This window comes from Sminthopsis crassicaudata, chromosome X (assembly GCF_048593235.1).
Source record: "Sminthopsis crassicaudata isolate SCR6 chromosome X, ASM4859323v1, whole genome shotgun sequence".
Lineage (NCBI taxonomy): Eukaryota > Metazoa > Chordata > Mammalia > Dasyuromorphia > Dasyuridae > Sminthopsis > Sminthopsis crassicaudata.
Window position 1 is genome coordinate 73,301,706 of NC_133623.1, and position 25,342 is coordinate 73,327,047.

Below are 25,342 nucleotides of genomic sequence, written 5' to 3' on the forward strand. Positions count from 1 at the left end.
AATAAAGATGACAATACTCCCCAAACTAATCTATTTATTTAGTGCTATACCAATCAGACTCCCAAGAAACTATTTTAATGACCTAGAAAAAATAACAACAAAATTCATATGGAAGAATAAAAGGTCGAGAATTGCAAGGGAACTAATGAAAAAAAAGTCAGAGGAAGGTGGTCTAAGTGTACCTGATTTAAAGCTATATTATAAAGCAACAGTCACCAAAACCATTTGGTATTGGCTAAGAAATAGACTAGTTGATCAGTGGCATAGGTTAGGTTCACAGGACAATATAGTGAATAAAAATAGCAATCTAATCTTTGACAAACCCAAAGATCCCAAATTTTGGGATAAGAATTCATTATTTGACAAAAACTGCTGGGAAAACTGGAAATTAGTATGGCAGAAACTAGGCATGGACCCACATTTAACACCAAATACTAAGATTAGATCAAAATGGGTCCAAGATTTAGGCATAAAGAACGAAATCATAAATAAATTGGAGGAACATGGGATGGTTTACCTCTCAGACTTGTGGAGGAGGAAGGAATTTGTGTCCAAGGGAGAACTAGAGACCATTATTGATCACAAAATAGAACATTTTGATTACACCAAATTAAAAAGTTTCTGCACAAACAAAACTAATGCAAACAAGATTAGAAGGGAAGTAACAAATTGGGAAAAAATTTTTACAGTTAAAGGTTCTGATAAAGGCCTCATCTCCAAAATATACAGAGAATTGACTTTAATCTATAAGAAATCAAGCCATTCTCCAATTGATAAATGGTCAAAGGATATGAACAGACAATTTTCAGATGATGAAATTAAAACTATTTCCACTCATATGAAAGAGTGTTCCAAATCACTATTGATCAGAGAAATGCAAATTAAGACAACTCTGAGGTATCATTACACACCTGTCAGATTGGCTAAGATGACAGGAACAAATAACGATGAATGTTGGAGGGGCTGTGGGAAAACTGGGACACTGATGCATTGTTGGTGGAGTTGTGAAAGAATCCAACCATTCTGGAGAGCAATCTGGAATTATGCCCAAAAAGTTATCAAAATGTGCATACCCTTTGACCCAGCCATACTACTACTGGGCTTATACCCCAAGGAACTACTAGAGAAGGGAAAGGGTCCTGTATGTGCCAAAATGTTGGTGGCAGCCCTTTTCATAGTGGCTAGAAGCTGGAAGATGAATGGATGTCCATCAATTGGAGAATGGTTGGGTAAACTATGGTATATGAATGTTATGGAATATTACTGTTCTATAAGAAATGACCAACAGGAGAAATACAGAGAGGCTTGGAGAGACTTACATCAACTGATGCTGAGTGAAACGAGCAGAACCAGAAGATCATTATACACTTCAACAATGATACTGTACGAGGATGTATGCTGATGGAAGTGGATTTCTTCAACATAGAGAAGAGCTAATCCAATTCCAATTGATTAATGATGGAAAGAACCAGCTACATCCAGAAAAGGAACAATGGGAAATGAATGTAAACTGTTATTTTTACCTTCTGAATCCAATTCTTCCTGTGCAACAAAAAATTCGGTTCTACACACATATATTGTATCTAAATTATACTGTAATATATTTAACATATATAAGACTGCTTGCCATCTGGGGGAGGGGTTTGGGGGAGGAAGGGAAAAAATCTGAATAGAAGTAAGTGCAAGGGATAATGTTGTAAAAAATTACCCATGCATATGTACTGTCAAAAAATGTTATAATTATAAAATAAAATAAAAAAAAATAAATAAAAAAAAAAAAAAAAAAAAAAAGGAATGCCTCTGACTGGAACCCTCCTCAATCTGGACTCCTCTCCACCCAACGCCTTAACACCTTTTTAAACATTCTGGCGCTTGCACCCTAGGCCACCCTGGGTGCTCTTTTCACTGTGTATAATGCCACTGCTCCCATCTCTTCAAGGACACAAAGACGGGGATTTGGGGAAAATGTTCTTTGATATTTAAGAAGAGCTACAGCAATGCTAGTTTCCTGGGTAGGATACTTAGAACATGAGACTATCCTCTCCAACCTGATTGCCACAATCCACCAGCTGGCCAATGAAACTTCACCCTCTCTCCCAGAGATCCAGGAATCCCTGGACTCTCTTGCCAACATGGTTTTAGATCACGGGTTGGCCTTGGATCATCTCCTTGCCTCCAGTGATGGTGTCTGTGCCCTTGCCAATTCCTCCTGCTATATGTACATCAACAACTCAAGGAAGGTTGAACTTCCTAGCGAGGGGATCTTAGAGAAAGCTGGTTGGGGACAAGACATTCGTGAAAGTCTCCTCTCAGCCCCTCCCCAGCTTTCCTCTGGGTGGCATTCCTGACTATTGTCCCTACTAACCCTGATACTAACTCCACTTTTAATTATCCTTTTTCCCTGGTATTTGGCCCTTGCATTGTTAACCTACTCGTGAGATTTGTTTCTTCCAGACTCCAAGCTATGAACTTTCAGCTGCTCGTTCAGTCGGAGTACCATCGGCTAACTGATTCTGACACTTGGCACCTTTTTGAATGCTGCTGCTGCTGCCATCATCAAGTCACCTGCCTCCCCTCCTCTGTCTGAACCCCACTAGGCAGAGCTAGCTCTACACCCCTTATCAGTCTGAAACAGCTCCAGAAAATGAGACCTCCATCCCTTTGTCCCAAATGAACTTGGGGTTCAAACTGCTTGAGAGAAGGGGAGGCGGTAGAAAGGAGCCCCCCTGACCTTGGGGTGCTTCTGTTCTAACAATCTGTCAGTGATTCTAAAGTCTTCTGGCTTTAGAATCAGGGGTTCTGAGGTCCCCCCCAACCTTGGTGTAGTATTGTTCTGGCAATCTGCCAATGATTGTAAAAGTCCTCCGGCCTAGGAACACGATAATATTTCTTCCCTTAGACATTAGGGAAAATATATTAGCAATCCTGAGAATGCTCTTGTTCTAACAATCTGTCAAAGATTCTAAAGTCTTCTGGCCTTAGAATAATCCTATAAATTAGTGTCAGATAATCTATTGGTCAGTGATAACCAGTTCCCGAGATAATAGTGAATAGATCACCCCTCACACCTACTTGTAAGCCATAAAATTAGCAAATAACTAAGATGACACTCAGATCAGCTTTGTCCTATAAAACTATTTTCTTTTGTGTCCTTTGCTAATCCCTTTTGGAACTTAGCCCATTGTTCTCAGCATAATAAATCTTTTGCCCCTTAATTTGGAGACTGAATATGCAAATTCTTTCGCCATACCTGTGACTGACCTGGGGACCCCCAAACATTGTTGGGGTGCTTTATCCCTTAACAATGTTTTTATCTTGATCTCAAGGTCATTTCCAAATCTGCTAGTCTTTATATAGTCCTTTAAAATTTGCAAAGTGCTTTACAAATATTCTCATTTGATCCTTGTAACAACCCTGTGAGGTGGGTGCCATTATTTCCATTTTACAGTTAAGTAAACTGAGGCAGACAGAAGTTAAATGATTTGTCCAGGATCACACAACTAGTAAGTGTTTGAAATTAAATTTGAATTCAGGTCTTCCTGACTGTAGGCCCGGTACTCTGTGTCCTGTGGTGTCCCCTAGCTGCTTCTAGGATTCTACGAATCTTAGAGCATTGGAGCTTTTAAATGTTGAACTTAGGCAATGAGGTGGCATAGTGGATAGAGTGCTGGGCCTGCAGTCAGGAAGAGCTGACTTCAAATGTAGCCTTACCTGTGTGACTCTCACTCTGCCTCAGTTTTCCTATCTGTAAAATGGGCTGGGAAAGGAAATAGAAAACCACTCTAGTATCTGCCAGAAAGAAGCCAGAAAACTCCAGATGGGATCATGAAGTGTCAGAGATGATTGAGCAAATCATAACTAAATTAAAAGTTTAAAATATCATTACAATTGTTTTGAGCCTCTAATTAGGAAAATCTAACAGGTAGAGGTTTGACTCTTTGCTTTAATTTAATATCTTAACACCTCTTTTTTGGGGTGAAGGGAGCTGAGACAGAATCGAGGTTACCAAAAATATTCGGCTCTCTTCAATCTCTGCTCCCCCCCCTTTTTTTTTTCCATAACTCAGTTCTATTTTCTCTTTCTCTTTTCATTAGTCGTCTGGTGCCGCTGCTTTGTCTCCACCTCAGGTATTGATGCTTCTGTTCCTTCTCTACTGCTAGATTCTAGAAAGAATCTCCTCATTTCTAAATTAGTGCCTCCTTTCAGAGAAGCTCTTCTAGAAGAAGCGGAGGTCAGGAAGTGACAGGGAGCAATAAACTCTGGCCTTCCCCATGTCAGAGACCACCTCGGTATAGTGCCATCTGAGCCGTTGGTGGAATGGCATGGGACAGTTGCTGGCTGGAGGTCTCCCTTGCTTTTCCATGGACTTGTTTGCATCCTTTCTATGTCCCTTATTTTGTAGATGCAAGCATTTTCTATTTTAAGTGTTCATTACGGGAATTCATTGATATTCTTTGATATTCCAGGGGGAATCTGAGGCAGTCAAAGGCTTGGAGCCCTTAGAAGTCAGAAGTCCTGAATGTCCATATAAGCCCTTTGATTTAGGAGGCAGCTTTTACTACAAGGCATACATTAGGACCCCTTTGTGACTGTGGGGTCACAACTGAATGACTAAACATTAGGAGAACAATCCTGTATTGTTCTTTTTTTTTTTTTTTAACATAGAAACAAAATGGTCTCTATGTAGTAATCCCAGGAAACAGGCTGACCTCACATTCTGTCAAGCATCTAAAAGCAGGAATTTTAGGTACAAGTTGGGTCCAGGATGGAGTTACGGTATTTGTGGTTGTCCACAAAAACGTGGTGGGTTATCAACAATCAACAACCTCTTAAGGTATGAGAAGGCTTTCCACACAGTAGTTCTCAAATTGGCACAAAACTTCTCTGGACTGGCCCTTTTATGAAGCCACTATAGATTTGCATCTACGAGAAGTCCAGAGGAACCAAATACTAACAGGAACTCATAGGGAATAAAAATAGGAAAATAGGAAATTATATGTAAATATGTGATATTAACAGTATTGAGCCTAATGTACTAATCTAGTCTTCCATATCTGGCTTGCATAAGACATGAATGTAACCCAGAATGTAGTTTTTGGGTACAGCTTATCTTCCTGGCTTCCCCAAAGCAGCAAAAACAATAGCTGTGGTTTCCTCCTAATAAATATTGTTAGTCCGTGAGATGAGAGGCACACCCACCCTGCTTTCACATTGGTAGTGAAGGTGGCAATATATCTAAGCGACTCCATCTAAGGGATGGAGGTCTCATTTTCTGGAGCTGGTTAGAGATTCAGAAGTAGCTGTAGACCTGTTCCAAGAGTTCAGCTGAGGAAGATCCTTTTTCTTATTAGCATCAAGTGAGGCTTTTTAGCAAGCTAGCATCCAGGGAGCCAGGTGGCACATTAGGCCTGGAGGCAGAACAGACTTCAAATCTGACCTCAGACACTTATTAACTGTGGGACTCTGGGCAAGACATTTAACCCTTGCTTGCATAAGACCAGAGAAGGAAATGGCAAATCTCTTCAGTGTCTTTTCTATGAAAACCTCATGGACAGTTGGTCCATGGGGTCACAAAGAGTGGGACACAGCTGAATGACTGAACAAACTGCTACTTGCGAGTCTTTGGAAACCATCCAAAGCCCAATGAATTGCCATGATTTCTGGATCCTTCTTTGGCTAATGGATGAACAGTCTTGGTCTGATCTTCTCTTGGCATTTCTCCTTTGTCCTTTCCAGTGAGGTTATATTATATTGATGAGATTTGGAAAGGAGATAGCGTAAGATCAAAAATATCAACAGGAAATTCCTTTTTTGGGAGAGACCGAAGGAGATAACAATAGAGAATTTTTGTTTTATTTACAATAATAAGAAAATTCCTGTCTTATTTACAACAACAGAGAATTCTTGTATTATTGACAAATATCTCCGGAACCTCTTGATAACATCTCTGTGCAAACATTGTTTTGATGACTCTAGTCATCATGTATGTATATAAGGAAGGCTGAAAAATGAAATCTTTGCATTTGGTGTATACCAGCCAAATGCCCGTCAACTGACGTCCCCCTTTTCAGGCATTTTGGGTCTTCCTGAAGGCCAAAAGCCTGTCTATCCCTTTACTATCAATAAAGACTTTGTTTCCATACAGCATTGAGTAGGAAATTCATTGGCTGCCGACCCCGCCCTTGGTTACTTTGGGGAAGGAAGGAGAGAGAGAGAAGGAACTGACCCATCTCGGTTTAGAACCTCAGTTTACTCCTCATCATTATTACTGCTGATTCTATGGCAAAAGACTACAACTTGCAGCCATGTTGGACTCCTGCTCCTTAAGAGTCCTCCTTCCCTAATGTTATTGCAAACTGATTTCCTGGTAAAACACCATGACTTGGAAATCTCTGCCTCATCCACCAATCAGTAGTTGCTTATAGTGGTTCATGATGCAATGGGCTGAGCCACAACCCCTGTTGCCTGGGGTGGTAGGGGTAGATGATAGTAATGCTGATGGGTGTCCAGCCTTTGTCCCCAGAATTTCTTCTCCCCAAAAGACAGAAAGGGGGGAGATGACAGGTCTACCTGAGGGTCTACTCAAAACTGCATACTTAGCTAAGAAAGGTGGAGCAATCAAACCTCTTATTTGTTGCTCCTTATTTGTCTTCTGCAAAAAACCCATCCTGACTGACAGTACCTTGCTAAAACACATCCTTTCCCTTACCTGGCTCCTTCTTATCTCTCTTTCCTAATTTACAACCTTGCAGGCAATTAGCCTTTTAGCTAAACCCCAAATTATCTGCATATAAAGCCCTCCCAAATTATGTCTAATTTCCTAGACTCCCTTTAGAGATTAGTCCATCAGCTCTGGCATAAATAAACTCTTTTGTGACTTTAAGAGAATCTCTTTAAGCTCTTTCAGATTATGAACCATGAATATCAGCTAGAAAATGAAGTTTCTTTCCTTTCGAGACCACAAGATTTACATGATTCTTTTTCTTTATAGTTTTTAAAAATTTCTTTTATTTAGTCTACCTGCTGGGTAAATTATTCACTTTGGGAAAACCATGACTAAAATGTTATTAAATTATTAATTGAATATATTACAGTTGTAGAACATAGAAGTTCTTTTAAAAATTTAAGGAGGTTCTCAGCTGTGTGACCCTGGGCAAGTCACTTAACCCCAATTGCCTCATCAAAAAAAATTAAGGAGGATTTTGGGAAGATGGCAAAGTACAGCAGAAAATTCCAAGCTCTCCAGATTTCCTTCACAAACAAAGCAAAACTGCATCACAGAGTGAATGTATATTGGTGAAAAACAAAGTAGAGTTGGTTTAGAAGAGAGGTTCTCCTGGGACAATGGGAGAAGATGAAAATAAAGACCCCAGGATAGAGGTTTGCCAGATGTGAAGTATAAACACCTCCAGACTAGCTCCCTCGAAACCGCAAATGAGAAGCTTGGGAGCAAGCTGAGTTTGGAGGTAGCCTTGGCACCAACCAGAGGTACTTTCATCTCCCTGAAAGTGTTGGGGCTGAGGGGTTTGAGTCCCTAAAGATTGAAGAAATTTTCGCTGATAAGAAATGCTGGGCCAAGCTATGGTGTTGAAATGTAGTCCTGGGCAAGAAGGAACCAGCACACACCAGGAGAATGCAGAAGCAGTAGGACAAGGATGGTGCTTGCAGAAGGGTGAAATTCTTGATTTTGTGTTCCAGGTCAGAGGTGAGAACTGAAGTGAAGCCAGAAGGACCATTCCCCCTACCCCAGAACTACCTCAGATCACACTAACAAATTCTTTTTTTTTTTTTAATGAGCAAGCAAAGGAGAAAAAAAACTATAAAAAGATACTATGGGAATAGAGATGACTGGGGTTCATCTTCAGAGGAGAATACTGAAGTAGAAAAAAAGCCTCTCCAACCCCAAAGAGTAACTAACATTAGTTAAATGGTTGCCTGACCCAAAGGATTTACAGAAGAAGTCAAAAAAGATTTTAAAAATAAAATGAGATTGATGAAAAATTTAAAAAATAAGAGCAATCCAAGAAAAACAAGATCATGAAAAGAAAGTCAACTAACTATAAAAGGAGATCCAGAGTCTTTTTAAAAAATTTTTTTGATTAATTTTTTATTTTGGCTTTTTATTTACAAGTTATATGCATATGTAATTTTTCATCATTGACCCTTGCAAAATCTTCTGTTCCAACTTTTCCCCTTCTTCTCCCCACCCCTCCTCTAGATTGCAAGTAGACAAATACATGTTAAATATGTTAAAGTATAAGTTAAACACAATATATGTATACATATCCATGCAGTTATTTTGCTGCACAAGAAAAATCACACTTAGAACTAAGGTAAAAATAACCTGAGAAAGAAAACAAAAATGCAAGTAGATAGAAACGGAGTAAAAATGCTATGTTGTGCTTCACACTCATTTCCCATAGTTCTTTCGCTGGGTGTAGCTGGTTCTTTTCATTATGAACAAATGGAACTGATTTGGTTCATCTCATTATTGAAGATGGCCACTTCCATTAGAATTGATCCTCATACAGTATTGGGTTTTTTTTTTAATTTTATTCATTTTTCCAAATTATCCCCTCCCTCCCTCTACTCCCTCCCCCCCGATGGCAGGCAATCCCATATATTTTACATGTGTTACAATATAACCTAGATACAATATATGTGTGTAAATACCATTTTCTTGTTGCACATTAAGTATTAGATTCCGAAGGTATAATTAACCTGGGTAGATAGACAGTAGTGCTAACAACTTACATTCACTTCCCAGTGTTCCTTCTCTGGGTATAGTTATTTTTGTCCATCATTGATCAGCTGGAAGTGAGTTGGCTCTTCTTTATGTTGAAGATTTCCACTTCCACCAGAATACATCCTCATACAGTATTGTTGTTGAAGTGTATAGTGATCTTCTGGTTCTGCTCATTTCACTCAGCAACAGTTCATGTAAGTCTCTCCAGGCCTCTTGTATTCCTCCTGCTGGTCATTTCTTACAGAACAGTGGTGTTCCATACTTATTCAGCCATTCTCCAATTGATGGGCATCCATTCAATTTCTAGTTTCTGGCCACTAACAAAAGGGCTGCCACAAACATTCTTGCACATACAGGTCCCTTTCCCTTCTTTAAGATATCTTTGGGATATAAGCCCAGTAGTAACTGGATCAAAGGGTATGCACAATTTGATAACTTTTTGGGCATAGTTCCAAATCTTCTCCAGAATGGTTGGATTCTTTCACAACTCCACCAACAATGCATCAGTGTCCCAGTTTTCCCACATCCCCTCCAACATTCATCATTATTTGTTCCTGTCATCCTAGCCAATCTGAGAGGTGTGTAGTGGTATCTCAGAGTCGTCTTAATTTGCATTTCCCTGATCAATAATGATTTGGAGCATCTTTTCATATGGCTAGAAATAATTTCCATTTCTTCATCTGCTGATGAAGTCTTTGGTCACAAATTCTTTCCTCCTCCACAGGTCTGAGAGGTAAACTATCCTATGTTCTTCTAATTTATTTATAATCTCATTGCTTAGATCATTAAGCCATTTTGACCTTATCTTGGTGTACGGTGTTGTGTGGGTCAATGCCTAGTTAAATTTCTACTAATTTCCAATTTTCCCAGCAGTTTTTGTCAGTGAATTCTTATCCCCAAAGTTGGGATCTTTGGGTTTGTTAAACACTAAATTGATATAGTCATTGACTGTTTTGTCCTGTGAACCTAATCTATTCTACTTATCAACTAGTCTATTTCTTAGCCAATACTAAGTAGTTTTGGTGACCATTGCCTCATAATATAGTTTTAGATCAGGTACAGCTAGGCCACCTTCATTTGATTTTTAAAAAATTAATTTCCTTGAAATTCTTGACCTTTTATTTTTCCATATGAACTTTGTTGTTATTTTTTCTAGGTCATTAAAATAGTTTTTTGGGAGTCTGACTGGTATAGCGCTAAATAAATAGATTAGTTTAGGTAGAATTGTCATCTATTATATTTGCTCGGCCTATCGAAGAGCACTTAATATTGTTCCAATTGGTTAAATCTGACTTTATTTGTGTGGAAAGCGTTTCGTAGTTTTGCTCATATAGTTCCTGACTTTCCCTTGGCATATAGATTCCCAAATATTTTATACTATCGGCAGTTATTTTAAATGGAATTTCTCTTTATGTCTCTGTTTGGATTTTGTTAGTGATATATAAGAGAATGCTCATGATTTGTGTGGGTTTATTTTGTATCCTACAACTTCACTAAAGTTGTGGATTATTTCTAATAGCTTTCTAGTAGAATCTGTGGGTCTCTCTATGTATACCATCCTATCATCTGCAAAGAATGATAATTTTGGTTTTCCTCATTACCTACTCTAATTCCTTGAATCTCTTTCTCGGCTCTTATTGCTGAGGCTAGCGTTTTCTAGCACTATATTGAATAGTAATGGCTGATAGTGGGGCAACCTTGTTTCACTCCTGATCTTATTGGGAAGTTTATCTCCCATTACATATGATGCTTATTGACTGTTTTAAATAGATGCTATTGACTATTTTAAAGAAATATTTTTATTTCCTATATTTTATTCCTATACTCTCAAGTGTTTTTAATAGGAATGAATGTTGGATTTTACCAAATGTTTTTTTTTTTCCGGCATCTATTGAGATGGAGATCCAGAGTCTTCTTTTTATCTATCTATCTATCTATCTATCTATCTATCTATCTATCTATCTATTTAATTATAACTTTTTATTGACAGTACACATGCATGGGTAATTTTTTTTACAACATTATCCCTTGTACTCACTTCTGTTCCAACTTTTCCCTTCCCTCCCTCCATCCCCTCCCCTAGATGGCAGGCAGTCTTATACATGTTAAATATGTTATAGTGTATCCTAGGTAAAATATATGTGTGCAGAACCATACAGTTCTCTTGTTACACAAGAAGAATTGGATTTAGAAGGTAAAAATAACCTGAAGAAAAACAAAAATGCAAGTAGTCCACATTCATTTCCCAGTATTCCTTCTCTGGGTGTAGCTGATTCTGTACATTAATTGGAACTGAATTAGATCTTCTCTTTGTCGAAGATATCCACTTCCATCAGAATATATCCTCATACAGTGAGATCCAGAGTCTTACAAAAGAAAATGACTCTTTGAAAATTAGAATTGGGCAAGGAAAAGCCAGTGAAGTTATAATAGATCAAGAAATAATAAAATATAAAGAATGAAAAAATAGAAGAGATTGTGAGACATTTCATAAGAAAAACAACAGATCTAGAGACCAAATTAAGAAGAGAAAACATAAGAATAATTGATCTACCTGAAAGTTATGACCAAAAAGGGAACCTTGACACAATATAAGAAATAATTACAGAAAATTTTTCTGAAATGATAGAACAAGAGGGAAAAAAGTAGAAACAGAAAAAAATCCACTGATTACCACCCCAAAGAGATCTTACAAGGAAAACGTGTAGGAACATTATTGGTAAAATTTGAAACCTCCAGATCAAAGTGAAAATTTTACAAACAACAACAAACCCAAACAAATTCAAATATTCTGGAGCTATAGATAGAATTGCATAGGATCTACCAGTGGCTACAATAAAAGACCACAGGTACTGGAATAGTATATATCAAATATCAAAAAAATTAGGGTTGCAGCCAAAAATATCATACCCAGCAAAATTGAGTATAATAGTGAATGAAAAAAAAGAACACTCAGTGAACTGTCAGATTTTCAGGATTTTGTCTCAAACAGATTTGAACTCCAGAAAATTTAACATGTAAGAGTCAACATTAAAGATTAATGGGAGTGAGATAAAAAAGGAGGGAAAAGGTCGGGGAAATAGATGAGTCCTTAATAGGCTGATCCTTCACTTCAAAGATTCTCATCTACCTGAGAGCCAGTATGGCTTAGAAATGGCCAAGGAATGGTTGGTGTGGTGTTTGCTGCCAAACAACTCCAGAAAGCATGCCCATAGCAAAACTGGTCTGTATACAATACTCATAATCTGACCAAGGCCTTTGATACTGTCAGTTCTAAGGGCTTGTGGAAGATCATGGCAAAAGCCTGAGAAGTTTATCTATTGTATACCACTTCTATGACAGCACGCTTGCCCAGGTTCTGGATAGTCGTCAATGTTCTCCCACATTCCCAGTCACCAATGGAGTGAAGCAGAGCTGTATACTTGCTCCCAAGCTTTTTAGCACGATGCGTTTTTTGCTTGTTTTGACCAATATTGTTGGATGCCTTCAATAAGGACAAAAATAGCATCAAAGTCAGCTACCACACTGACAAGATATTATTTAATTTGAAAAGGCTACAAACTAAGACTAAAGAGGAGGAAGAATTTTTTGTTCTCAGATGATTTTGCATTCAATGCAGTTTCTAAGGCTAAGATGCAACAAAGTATGGATCTGTGCTCTGATGCTTGTGCTAATTTTGGCTTCTCAATTAATACCAAGAAAACATAGTTTTTTCCACCAGCTAGCACTGCACGTTCCAGCCATGGAACCATCGCTTAGAGCAAATAGGAAAATTTTGAATATTGTGGATAAGTTCACTTACCTTGGCAGTATTCTTCCCAGGGATGTATACATAGATGATGAGGTTGACACACACATTGCCAGAAGCAGCTCAGTGTGTGGGAGGCTCTGATGGAAAGTGGGAGAGAGAAGGGGTATGAGGTTGCTTATCAAGGTGAAGGTCTATAGAGTTGTTGTGCTGACCTCATTGTTTCATAGCTGTGAAACCTGGACTGTCTACCAGCATCATTACAGGAAACTTAATTGTTTCCATTGTTTTAGGGAGATTCTGAAGATTACCTGGCAAGATAAAGTATTGGTCCTTTCTTTTCTTTTTTTTAATATATTTTTTGGTTTTTATTATAGCTTTTTATATACAAAACAGATGCATGGGTAATTTTCCAACACTGACCCTTGCAGAAATTTCTGTTCCAACTTTTCCCCTCCTTCCCCCCCACCCCCTCCCCTAGATGGCAGGTAGTCCCATGCATGTTAAATATGTTAAAGTATATGTTAAATCCAATATATGTATCCATATTTACACAGTTATCTTGTTGCACAGGAAAAAATCAGATTTAGAAAGAAGGTTAAAATAATTTCAGAAGAAAAAACAATAATGCAAGCAAACTAACAGAAAGAGTGGAAATGTTATGTTGTGATCCGTGCTCATTTCCCAGTGTTCTTTCTCTGGGTAAAGCTGGTTCTCTTCATTACTGAACAATTGGAACTGATTTGGAATCTCTCATTGTTGAAGAGAGCCACTTCCATCAGAATTGATCCTCATATAAGCTACTTATTATTTCTTACAATACAGTAGTATTCCATCATGACCATACACCACAACTTGTTCAGCCATTCCCCAATTGATGGGTTTCCCCTCAGTTTCTAGTTCTTTACCATCACAAAGAAAGCTGCAAAAATATTTTAGAACATATAAATTCTTTTCCTTTTCCTCGATCACCTCAGGAAATGGACCTAGTAATGATATTAATGGGTCAAAGAGTATGTACAGTTGAATATGCACATAATTCTAGAATGCTCTCCAAAATGATTGAATTAGTTCATAGTTCTACCCACAGTGTATCATTTTTTAATTTTCAACAATAGCTTTTTATTTTCAAAATACCTGCAAAGATAGTTTTCAACATTCACCCTTGCAAAACTTTGTGTTCTAAAATTTTCTCCCTTCCTCTCCCACTTCCTTCCCCAGACAGTAAATAATCCAATATATGTTAATGTGCAATTCTTCTAAGTATATCAATTTTTATCAACAGTATCCCAATTTTTCCACATTCCCCTTCAACATTTGTTGTTTTCTCCTTCTATCATTTCATAGGTATGAGATGATACTTCTAGGTTATTTTAATTTTCATTTCTCTAATTAATGATTTAGAGCATTCTTCGTAAGACTCTAAATTGCTTTGATTTCTTTTTTGGAGTTCAGAGAATCTTTATCCTAACTCCCACTCTCACAGACAAATCTTGGGTCCTAAAAACTTGGCTGCATCTATCTCCCCTATATGATTTTTAGGGGTTATCCCAAGTGGTCAGGAGTGATTCTGTAATGGGATTAGTCTGAGCCCAGCCTATACTTTTACTCCCACCTTCACCTCCACAAGTGTGCTTCCTCCTGAGATTATCAGTTGAGAATAATTTTATTCATCATAATTTTATTTATACTTAAGTAATTTTAAAAAGGGAATATTTATAGGGGCAGCTAGATGGCACAGTGGATAGAGCACTGGCTCTGAAGTCAGGAGGACCTGAGTTCAAATGTGGCTTTAGATCCTATCTGTGTGACCCTGGGCAAGTCACTGAACCTCAATTGCCTCAGAAAAAAAAGGAGATATTTAATGCAGTGGCAGAAGAGTTGGTACAAAATATTCCTCCATCAAAAATCTATAACATTATTTCCCACAAGTACATACAGAATCTAGAGGAAAGTGAACATAAGCTTTAGAGGCTCATGTGACACAGAGGCAACTAATCCTTTTCTCCCATTCTTGGGGTACTCATGAAATTCCTATAGGCATAATAAAGTTTTTTTGCTGGGCTCCTTTTGACACTGAGAATCCATGTTGAGTCTGTCTTTGACTATCTCAAACTATGCTATCAGCTAATCTGGTGATGCAATTAAGACACCTTTACAAAAGGTGGACATTGGAGGAATCCTTTAACTCCTGGGCCATAACCACCTCTTGCCATATAATTTGGAAAATTTCAGTCAACTTTTGTATGAGCAATCAACCACCCACCTTGTAAATCTCAGCTGGACTAGAAGCAGCACCAGGTGTTTTGTCACACAAAATAGCCTAATGATCTTCAAAATCTCTTCTTCAATTGAAACTTCAGTTGGTTTCAACGGTCAATAGCTTCAACATGGTGGTCTGTTGAGAACAGTATGGAAGTGTTCAGTCCATCTCTCTAGGATCATGTTCTTATCACTAATCAGCGTGGTATCATCAGCACTGAGTAATTGAGATGTACCATAGATCTTTGGCCCATAAAGGGCCAATGGAAATATAAGGAATTGAACACCCTTTGTACCTTTCAAAGCTTGCAAGATCTTCCTGTGGTCAGCCAAAGTGAGTGGGTGAGACTCAAGGCCTAAGATGAGGCCTCTCCTTCCCTGCAGCCTGATTCCTTCTCAGAGTTCTATTGCAATGCCATATGGATCCAATTTCTGGAAAGCCTTTAGTTCAAACTAGCTGGAGAACCACTGAGCTATAGCCAAGTTTTATTGGCCTTTTCTGAGCATGATTCTTATGTAATGTCATTCCAGTTCAAATGACTTTTAGCACTTAGTCTAGAGTCTATGTGTTCTCACCTAATTAAGATTAAAATTAAGCTACAAATAGACATTTCACTATATAAGAATTATATGATCTAAGACTATAAAAAGAAAGTTATTTAATTTGTATCATCTAAGATAATACAAAAATAGAAAAACATGGAAAGGATAGACAAAATTTTAGAAATGTAATGGGTTTTAATAAGGTTGAGGAAACATATATGGAGAGCTTCCATGACTGGTTCAAGATCATACAAGGGAAGAGAAATCAAGTCTGTAGTTATCTTCCCATTCTATTATGTTGTTTGGATACAGTAAGGTATGGGGATTCCAAATGAGGACAGACTCTTGAGTATCTTAGACATTTCCCAACCAATATCATAAAGTGACCACCCTAGTTGAGATAGGGAGGGAGGGAGAAAACGATGGAAACACAAGGTTTTTGCATGGATGAATGCTGAAAGCTATCTTTGCATGTATTTTGAAAAATAAAAATATCATTTTAAAAAAGAAAAGAGAGGAAGAGAGAAAGAAATAGCCAATCCACAGTGACTTGGAGCATTTTTTTCATATGGCTACAAATAGGTTTGATTATTTTATCCTAAAATTGTTCGTATTTTTGACCATTTATCATTTGGGGAATGACAACTGAATTCCCCATATGTTTGAGAAATGAGGCCTTTATCAGAGAAACTTGCTTCAAAATGCTTTTCACAATTACTACTGCTATCTGTATTTCCCCCCACTTATTGTATTCTCTTTTCCCCCCTGTCCCACCTCAAAAGTGTTTTGCTTCTGACTACCCCTTCTCCCAATATCCCTTCTCATTTATCACCCTTTTCTTTTCTCCTATCCCCTTCCCCTCCTACTTTCCTGTAGGGTAAGATAGATTTCTATAATCAATTGAGTGTGTTTCTTATTCACCGTTTGAACCAATTCTGATGAGAGTAAGGTTCCCTTCATTCCCCCTCATTTCCCCTCTCTTCCCCTTTACTGTAAAAATTGTTTGTAACCTCTCCACAGCACTTGAATTGTTTCTTTTCTAAATGCTTGCAATATTTTCTCCTTGACCTGGGAGTTCTGGAATTTGGCTATAATATTCCTGGGAGTTTTAATTTAATTTAATTAAGTTCTCTTTTAGGAGGTGAGTGGTGAATTCTTTAAATTTCTATTTTACTCTGTGGTTCTAGAATATTAGGACAGTTTTCCTTATCAATTTTCTTGAAAAATAATGTCCAGGCTCTTTTTTTTTATCTCATTCAATTGAGGAATCCTGGTCTGATCAGCTCGGGCTGTCCCAGCCCCCCACCTAGATACCCAATATAACAACTTCCCTCAACTCAGGTCTTTGCAGATGGCCCTGGTAGCTTCCGTCCATTGAGAAAGCATTTTCAGTGCCCAAACTTCATTTCCCAATAGGTCTTTGCCACTATAGAAGTCAGTCCCTTGGTAAACTGGTTTCTATCCAACGATAAACTTTTATTTTGCAACTAATAATTTGGTAATGAATGAATTTTTTCACTCCTAAAACCTGCAGCTGATTTAAAGGGGATGCTTAACAACTCTCTTATAGCCACCTCTTAACCTCTTGACCACCAGGCATTGAGACCACTCAAACAGCATCAAACATATCCCATCAGTTGACCAATCTTGTTATTTCTACTTTTCACATCTCTTCTATAATTCCTATCTCTTTAATCTCTACTTGGCTATATAACCCTAGTCTAGGCCCACATCATCTCTCACCTGGACTACTGCAATAGCTTTCTCATTCATCTCCTGATTCAAGCTTTTGTCAGCTCAAATTCCACCCAGCCCAAGTCACCTCCACCCCAATTAAATAAACTCTAGTAGCTCCCCATTATCTTCAGGATTAAATATCAAGTACGCTATCTGGCATTTCAAGCTCTTCACAAGCTGACTCTTTTCTACCTTTTCAGTCTTCTTATACTTGACTTACCTTCTGCATCTATGATCCAGCCACAGTGACTTACTTCCTGTTTTTCTCATGTATCATTGTAACGTGCTCTCCTGGCAGTTACAATTACTAGTCTGTCCTAGACCCACCAGAGTACCTTTGACCACTGTCCTTTGCAGTGGGAACTCTACCCGGCTCACCTCCTCTGAGGCCTTCAAAGGTCTCTGGCCACAATCTCTTGAATCTATAGCTTAATAACCGGTAGCACGCTCAAGAACAGCCACGTGTAATCTTAAAAGCCTTTATTATACCTACTCACATAATGCCCTGACTGATGCCCTGACTTGTTGGTTCCCGAGTGAACACCTGGTCAGAAGACCCACGTGTTCACTACCAAAATCCTTACCTCTTTTGGCTACCCATCTTGGCTTGGCCACCCAGGCTAGGGAGCCAGGGTGAAGAGCGCCAGGTTAAAGAGAGCGACTGCTGCCTGCAATGGGCTTATAAAGGACTTGTGAGGTCACACACACAGCCAATCAGCGAGAGAGTCACCCATTATGAAGCTATCTCAACATGGACAGGATCCCACCTACAAGGCAGTCCTAATATCCACAGAAATTACTTCCGGGCCTCAATCTCCTGATGCGCTGTGTCCGTCCATTTAAAGAGCTCTTACATACCATTTCATTCCTTTTTGCATTGGCTTAACCCATGAACTATAATATGTTGTTTTTCCTCCTCATTTATTTCTTAGAACCCTTGGCTTCTTTAATAACTGTTCCAATCCCATTTTATACAGCAGGCTTTTCCCCAACACTACCAGTTTCTGGAGTGTTCTCTCTCTTGAGATTATCATCAATTTACTATATATGTAGCTTGTATATACTTATTAGAATTTAAGCTCCTTGAGGATAGGCACTAATTATGTCTTTCTTTGTATGGCTTAGCACAATGTTTGACACATAGTAAATGCTTAATAAATGCTTACTTATTAATTCTATGAGTTTTCTGCATGTCTGCATATGATCTTTAATGAACTTTTTCACTACCACCCCAATCGAGAGAATTGTTACCCCATTACCCACACCTGGAGGAAGTTTTGAAGGCCAGCAGCCAACCATCTCTATCTCTAGCTCTATGGAAAGAATATCCTTAGTACCTTTTAGATGCAGCTTGGGCTCCAAAGCCTTCATAAAGCTACCTTTCCTTTAGAGCATGTCTAATTCGTCCTTAGCTCCTGATGCTCCAAGGACACTCCGACAGAAGCTGTTGGGAAGTCCAGATTTTCTTGATTTTTAAAGTTCACAATCTCATCACCTAGTCTTTGGGGGGGGAGGTGGAGATAGAGAGAGATCAGGTCCTTCCTCCACTCCTTCAAGGGTAATTCCCTCTCAAAAAATCACTGGATTCTACCATTAAGCACTCAGCTCTCTATTTCTGAAATGTTTAAACTCCCAGGCTGATTGAGTATTTTATTCATGGGCCCACTTCATTTTCTTCAAGCAATCCTATTTCTTATGTGACATCTGCTGTGGATTAGTAGTACCATCCTATCTTGGATTAGGAGTAAAAAATCATAACACTTAATGAAACAGAATAACAGTAACGGACTAACTTATAATTTGCTTACCTCTATATCATTAGCAACTCCTCTTCTCTCCAACATAGGCTCTCCTATTGCAGTGTGACTTTTTATATCTTGACATGCCCTTGAGAGAGCAGAGTGACTAGTGCGCAACTTGGCTCAGGAGGCTTTTAATCCAACTAGTTTTGTGATCCTGGGAAAGTCACTTCATTTTCATTTTAGTTCCTTCACCTATAGAATGGGGAGAATAATGCCTACCTCATGGGATTGTTATGAGGATCAAATGGAATGCCGTTTATAAAGTGTTCTGTAAAAAGTTAAACCACAATGGAAAGTAATTACTTGAGTCATTTTAGAGGAGGACTTAAGGTAAAAAGCTATAAATCCAAGGGCATGATTTAAAGAAAAGAATCCCTGGGTGTTGGTAACAGAAAAATTACCACTAGCTGAACACCACAGAACTTTCTTTTTGGGGATACTCTGGGCTTTTTTTTTAATGACATGCACTTGAAGGGTATCACTTCCCAGAATATTATTCAGAGGTCTAGTATACATGGTCTAGTATAGTTGGTTGTCTTCAAACTGGGGGCCCTCGTATGACCCCAAACGGTGTGTGCTCAACCAATTGGTGGGTAGGAAGATGGGACCCATCCTACCTGCCCGTGATAACCAATCTTGGGGCTAGTCTCCAAAACAACCACACATAGCTTTCACATTTTATTCTTCCAACACTCCCCAGTCTGTTCCTTTCTAGAGCTTTATAGGCTTCCAACCTCCCTTCTTCAGCAGCTGGCCATCAGCCTCTCAAACCAAGAATAAACTAATTGAGATCTAGGCACCCACAACAGTACTATTATTTTCCATTTGGAAACTTCCCTAGTCCCTATTCATAGCATGCCCGTTTCCTGCCCCCTGAACTGTGGTCATGCACAAAGAGTCCCAAAGATCAAAGGAGTGGAATTTACAAACTGTGTCATATATTAATCAAAAACCATATCCCGGTGATATGCTCTAGAGAATCCATTTAGGTTTTGCTGTCAGGGCCTTTTGGTCCTGATATAGAAATCGCAGACAAGTTCCAAACATCTGCAGTAATATCAGCAGAACACCCAGGGGTGCTGATATTTTTGAGATGATATGGACATATTAACATTAAAGCATTATTGATTACTTTGAGACTATAAAAACAAAAAACAAAAAACTAATCCCCATGTGGCATGGAGAAGAATTAGACTGCCCTCCATCAAAGGGCTAAAAATGCGACTCCTTACGCCTCCCCCCTTAGCTCTTTTCCAGCTCTCTTTTTGGGTCCATGCTGCCAAGTATTCCCAACTCTAGTTCATGGTTACGGAAATGACTCATTTCCTCTCCATCTACTTCCCCATGCCGCCTACCTTCCTTCACCACTCCATCCCAGCTCTGTGCCATCTGCCTCTGTACCCCTTTTGCCACTCGTGTTTGTACTCACTTCACTCTCAAGCCCCAGGTTCCTCACTTGTAAAATGGGAACAACAATAACAAGATTGTCATGAGAAAAGCAGTTGGCAAACACTAAAATGCGGGAGACTTGAGAGTTCATTGTTAGGATCCTCATCTAGGTTTGCTCTGCCCCCCCACGTCCTAAAGGAGGTCCTGATCTCTCCTCCTTGAGGTTTTCCACCATAATCAGGAGAGTGCCTGGGTTTTTTTCCTTCTCTTTTTGTAAACAGTTACACACTTGTAGGATGGCAGCCTGGTTTCAGTACCTTTACATTCTAGTTCTAATCTAGATGTTCCAGACTTATTTCACATGGAATTCCTTTCACATAGTCTGAAGCACAGCTATCTAGTCCCCAATAATGAAAATAATTCACATTTGTACAGGGCTTTAAGGTTTCTAAAGCAACTGGCCTGTGTTCACACAGCTGAGGTGGCATGAGGTGCCCAGGGGTCCAAGTGCTGTTTCTGATGCCCACAAAACTCTGTGAGTGTGTAAACTCACTGCCGCTCTGTGGGCCTTGGCTCCCTCATATGCACAAATGGGGACAACAGGATTGGTAATGATGTGATTTAGGAGAGCAATTAGATTGAGGTTCAGCACCAAATGATGAGGTTTAGGTATCAAATGTTGGGATTTGGTCATGTGAAGAATTCACCATGTCCATTATCTTTGGCAAAAAGTAGATTTCTTTAAGAGAAGAGGTTTCAGACAAGATGAAGAGATACAAAAGACAGGAGTGCTAAACATGAAATAGATTTGGGAGAGCCTATAGTTAGCAAGGAAAGGGGTTTCAATAATTAACGATGGAAAGGACAAGTTCCCCAGTGGAACTCACAATTAACCCGGAGAAAGGGAACACTCCATGAGGTTGGAGGATGCTATAAGCTGGCAGGCTAACTAGCAAAAGAGATTTAGTACCTAAAAGAGTCAGCCATAAGGAGAAAGGATGGAAGCATTGTGTGGGGATGACAAGAGAGGCACTACATGGCACGGGGAGCGGAGGGGGAGGATGAGAAACACATCACGAGGCTGACTATTGTGGTAGAGGCTCAACAAAGATAGCGTGAGCCATGGACAGATTTATAGGGGAAATTTAACCTCGGATTTCTGTCTGGACATAGCAAGGTGGGGCTACCCACAATCTCCACAGAGGATAGGACCACGAGGCCAAAGTGATCCCCATCAGTACCCTTTCCTGTCTGGCCTAGGGAACGATTCCATCAATAATCCAGTCTGTGTCTGCCAACTGCACCCAGTTACTCAGGGCCTCATCAGTACTACTGTTTCCCAAAGTTGTTGTGAGGCAAGTGCTGGGTGAATATTACTGTAATTACTTTTCTAATTATGATGCTGGAATGACATTCCTAATGTGCTTTTGGTGATCTGTGTAGATGTTTATATTGCTGTCACTCTGACCAAACCGGCAATCTAGAAAAAGATCTGTGGGCTAAATGATGGTGATAACATAAGACTAGGATACAAAGGAAGCTTTCAGTAGGTCTTTGTTCAATCTGCTTGGCTGAAATTCCCACTCCTCAATCATACCAGAGCATGTAGAGCCAGGGCTGGTTGCCAGGAGCTGACATTCTAACGATGCCACAGGCAAAGGACACAATTGGATTCTTTATGCCTAGTGTCAGCCAAGAAAATCTGAAGGAATTACCATCTCAGAGAGGGGCAGATCCTGACGACAAGTTATAGGAAGGGAGGGGAGGAAGAGAGTTGAGGCAAAGGAACATTCCCAACATTCCATGCCAGCCTTCTCATTTTAATTTATGTCTGGAAGCATAGAGGAATGTAAATTTGATCAGTGGTTAGAAAATTAGCAATTTGTTGGACTTTTGATGGAGGTAGGGTGAGATTATTCTTGACTGACCCCCCTTCATAAAGTGCTGTGGATGACTGGAGGAGAGAGTGAGGCTGATGTCTTTGTGCAACTCGTACGAGGCTATTGGTCATCCTTGAGAATGGAGGACCACCACCGATCCCATCACTCCTCCCCCCACTACCACCAACAAAAAGCATAACAAGGGCTCTGCAATAAAATTTCTGGACAGAGAGAAAGATTTCCAGAGAAAGTGTTGTGAGTTAAACCTTGTCACACTTTTCTTGAACATGTGCCTCTATAATTTATATTATATAAAGTATAATTAATACTTTATCTGAAAGTAGTAGTCACTACCTCCTGAACACCGAACTTTCCAATGTGGGCAGAACTTGGGGATTGATGCTATTTCTTATTCTTGTTGTTCTTGTCGTTTTTTTTTTTTTCAAAAAGCAGGGACAATTTATTATTTATTCTGTGTGGTTTCCATTTTTGTCGTTCTTTTTTTTCAAAAAGCAGGGACAATTTATTATTTATTCTGTGTGGTTTCCATTTTTGATTTCTTGAAATCTAGCTCTGAAGAACCAATTATATTGAAATACAACTTCAAAAATGTTAAAACAAACAAATTTATGGACCTCAGGTTAAGCACCTCTCCATCTTAAAACTTTCTGGAACTGAATTTTTGTTTCTTTTTTTAAAATAATATTTAATTTCCCAAGTTCATGTAAAGATAGTTTTGAACATTCATCCCTATAAGGCCTTCCAAATTTTTTTCCTCCCTCCCCTCCCTTCCTCCCTTCCCCAAGACAGGAAACAACCTGATATAGGTTAAATATGTGCAATTCTTTTAAAACATATTTCCATATTTGTCATGTTGTGCAAAAAAAAATCCAACCAAAAGGGAAAAAAAACATGAGAAAGTAAAAGGAAATGCCCATCATTTGGAGAATGGCTGAATAAGTTATGGTATATGAATACTTTGGAATATAATTGTTCTATAAGAAACAATCAGCAGGATGATTTGAGAGAGGCCTGGAAAGACTTCCCTGAGCAGAAACAGGAGATCATCATATAAGCAACAACAAGGATGATCAGTTCTGATATGGCTCTTCTCAACAATGAGATAATCCAATGATCTTGTGATGATGAGAGCCATCTATACCCAGAGAGAGAACTGTGGGAACTGAGTGTGGATCACAACATAGCATTTTCACTTCTTTTGTTATTGTTTGCTTGAATTTTCTTTTCTTTTCCACTTTTTCCTTTTTGATCTGATTTTTCTTTTCAGCAAGATAATTGTATAAATAAGTATGCCTATATTGATTTACATATATTTTACCATGTTTAACAAATATTGGATGTTGCTATCTAGCTGTTGTTATATATTGGACTTGCTATCTAGTGGTGGGGGGGTGGAGGGAAGGGGGGGGAAATTGGAACACAAGGTTTTGCAAGGGCCAATGTTGAAAAATTATCCTTGAAAATTTTGCAAGAATATTTTGAAAATGAAAAGCTTCAATAAAAAGAATGATACTACAGACAAATTAGGAAAACAAGGAATAAATTACCTATCAGGTCTTTGAAGAAGAGAGGAACTTATGACCAAAGAAGAACCAGAGAACATTATGAAAAGTGAAATGGACAACTTTGATTACATTAAATTAAAAAGGTTTTGCACAAACAAAACCAACAGAAACAAATTCAAAAGGGAAGTATGAAGCTGGGAAAACATCTTTACAGCCAGTATTTCTGATAAAGGTCTCATTTCTCAAGTATATAAAGAACTGTGTCAAATTTGTAAGAATACAAGTTATTCGCCAGTTGATAAATGGTCAAAGCATATGAACAATTTTCAGATGACAATATTCAAGTCATCTATAATTATGTGAAAAAATATTCTAAATTACTATTGATTAGAGAAATGCAAAGTAAAACAACTCTGAGGTATCACCTCATTTCTCTGAGATTGGCTAAGATGGCAGGAAAAAGTAATGATAAATCTTGAAAAGGATGTGGGGAAACTGGGACACTAAGGCATTGGAGTTGTCAAATGATCCAACCACTCTAGAGAGCAATCTGGAACTATGTATGCCCAAAGAGCTATAAAACTGTGCCTACCCTTTGACCCAGCAGTGCCATTGAATCCCAAGGAAATCATAAAAGAGGGGAAAGGACGCACATGTGCAAAAATGTTTGTATTTATGGTAGCAAAGAAATGGAAAATGAAAAGATACCCACCAACTGGGGAATGGCTGAACAAGTTGTGGTATATGAAGGTAATGGAATATGATTGTTCTATAAAAAGTGATAAGCTGATTTTAGAAAAGCCTGGGAAGATTTACATGAACAGGACAGGACAATGCAAGATATTGTTTACAAATTGGTACCAGGCCTCCAAGAAGCGGAAATGAGGAAACAGAGCATTCTATCACAAATTGGGCATGGAGGTGCCTGGAGACATCAAAGGGGAGACTTGCTCTGCAAAGCAGCACTTAGACTCACATCGGGAATGGTGAAACAAAAGCCGATGACAATTCCAACAGAGAAACATCAGAAGAAAAACAAGAAGAGGATAATGACTATCACAGAAGTGATGAACAGGTAAGCATCTGCCTGGAATGCAATAGCAGCAAAGTACGTGGATGGAAACGAAGATGGATCCGCTGCTCAGCACAGGCAACAGTCTTGCATCTAAAGAAGTTCATTGCCAAAAAACTTAATCTTTCATCTTTCAATGAGCTGGATATATTATGCAATGAAGAACTTCTTGACAAGGACCACACACTCAAGTTTGTAGTTGTTACTAGATGGAGATTTAAGAAAGCACCTCTCCTGCTACATTACAGACCCCAAATGGACTTGCTGTAAGAGACCTTTAGTGTCCTTTGGGACAGAGTTTTTTGCAGAGACTATCACCAAGCACCTTCTCAGTGCATCACTTAACTCACATCACATGATGGACAACTATGAAAGACTTGGTTCTTCTCAGTGAGCCAAAGCAATGTCAATAGACTTTGGACAGGAAATGCCATCTGCATGCAGAAAAAGAACTATGGAGACTGAAATGAAATGAAATGAAACTATGGAGACTAAATCAGCACATGCTATGTTCGCTTCTTTTTTCTTTTTCTTTTTCTCCTGTGATTTTCCCTTTTGCTCAGATTTTTCTCTCCCCACATGATTCATGTATTAAAAACAAACAAACAAACAAATAAAGACAAGAGGTATCATTGTC

The 25,342-nt window shown here is 38.8% G+C and overlaps 1 pseudogene; it reads left to right on the forward strand.

Moving 5' to 3' along the window:
• Nucleotides 1–1,997: 1,997 nt before the first annotated feature.
• LOC141549070 (polycomb group RING finger protein 3 pseudogene) lies at nucleotides 1,998–25,058 on the forward strand (annotated as a pseudogene).
• Nucleotides 25,059–25,342: the final 284 nt, after the last annotated feature.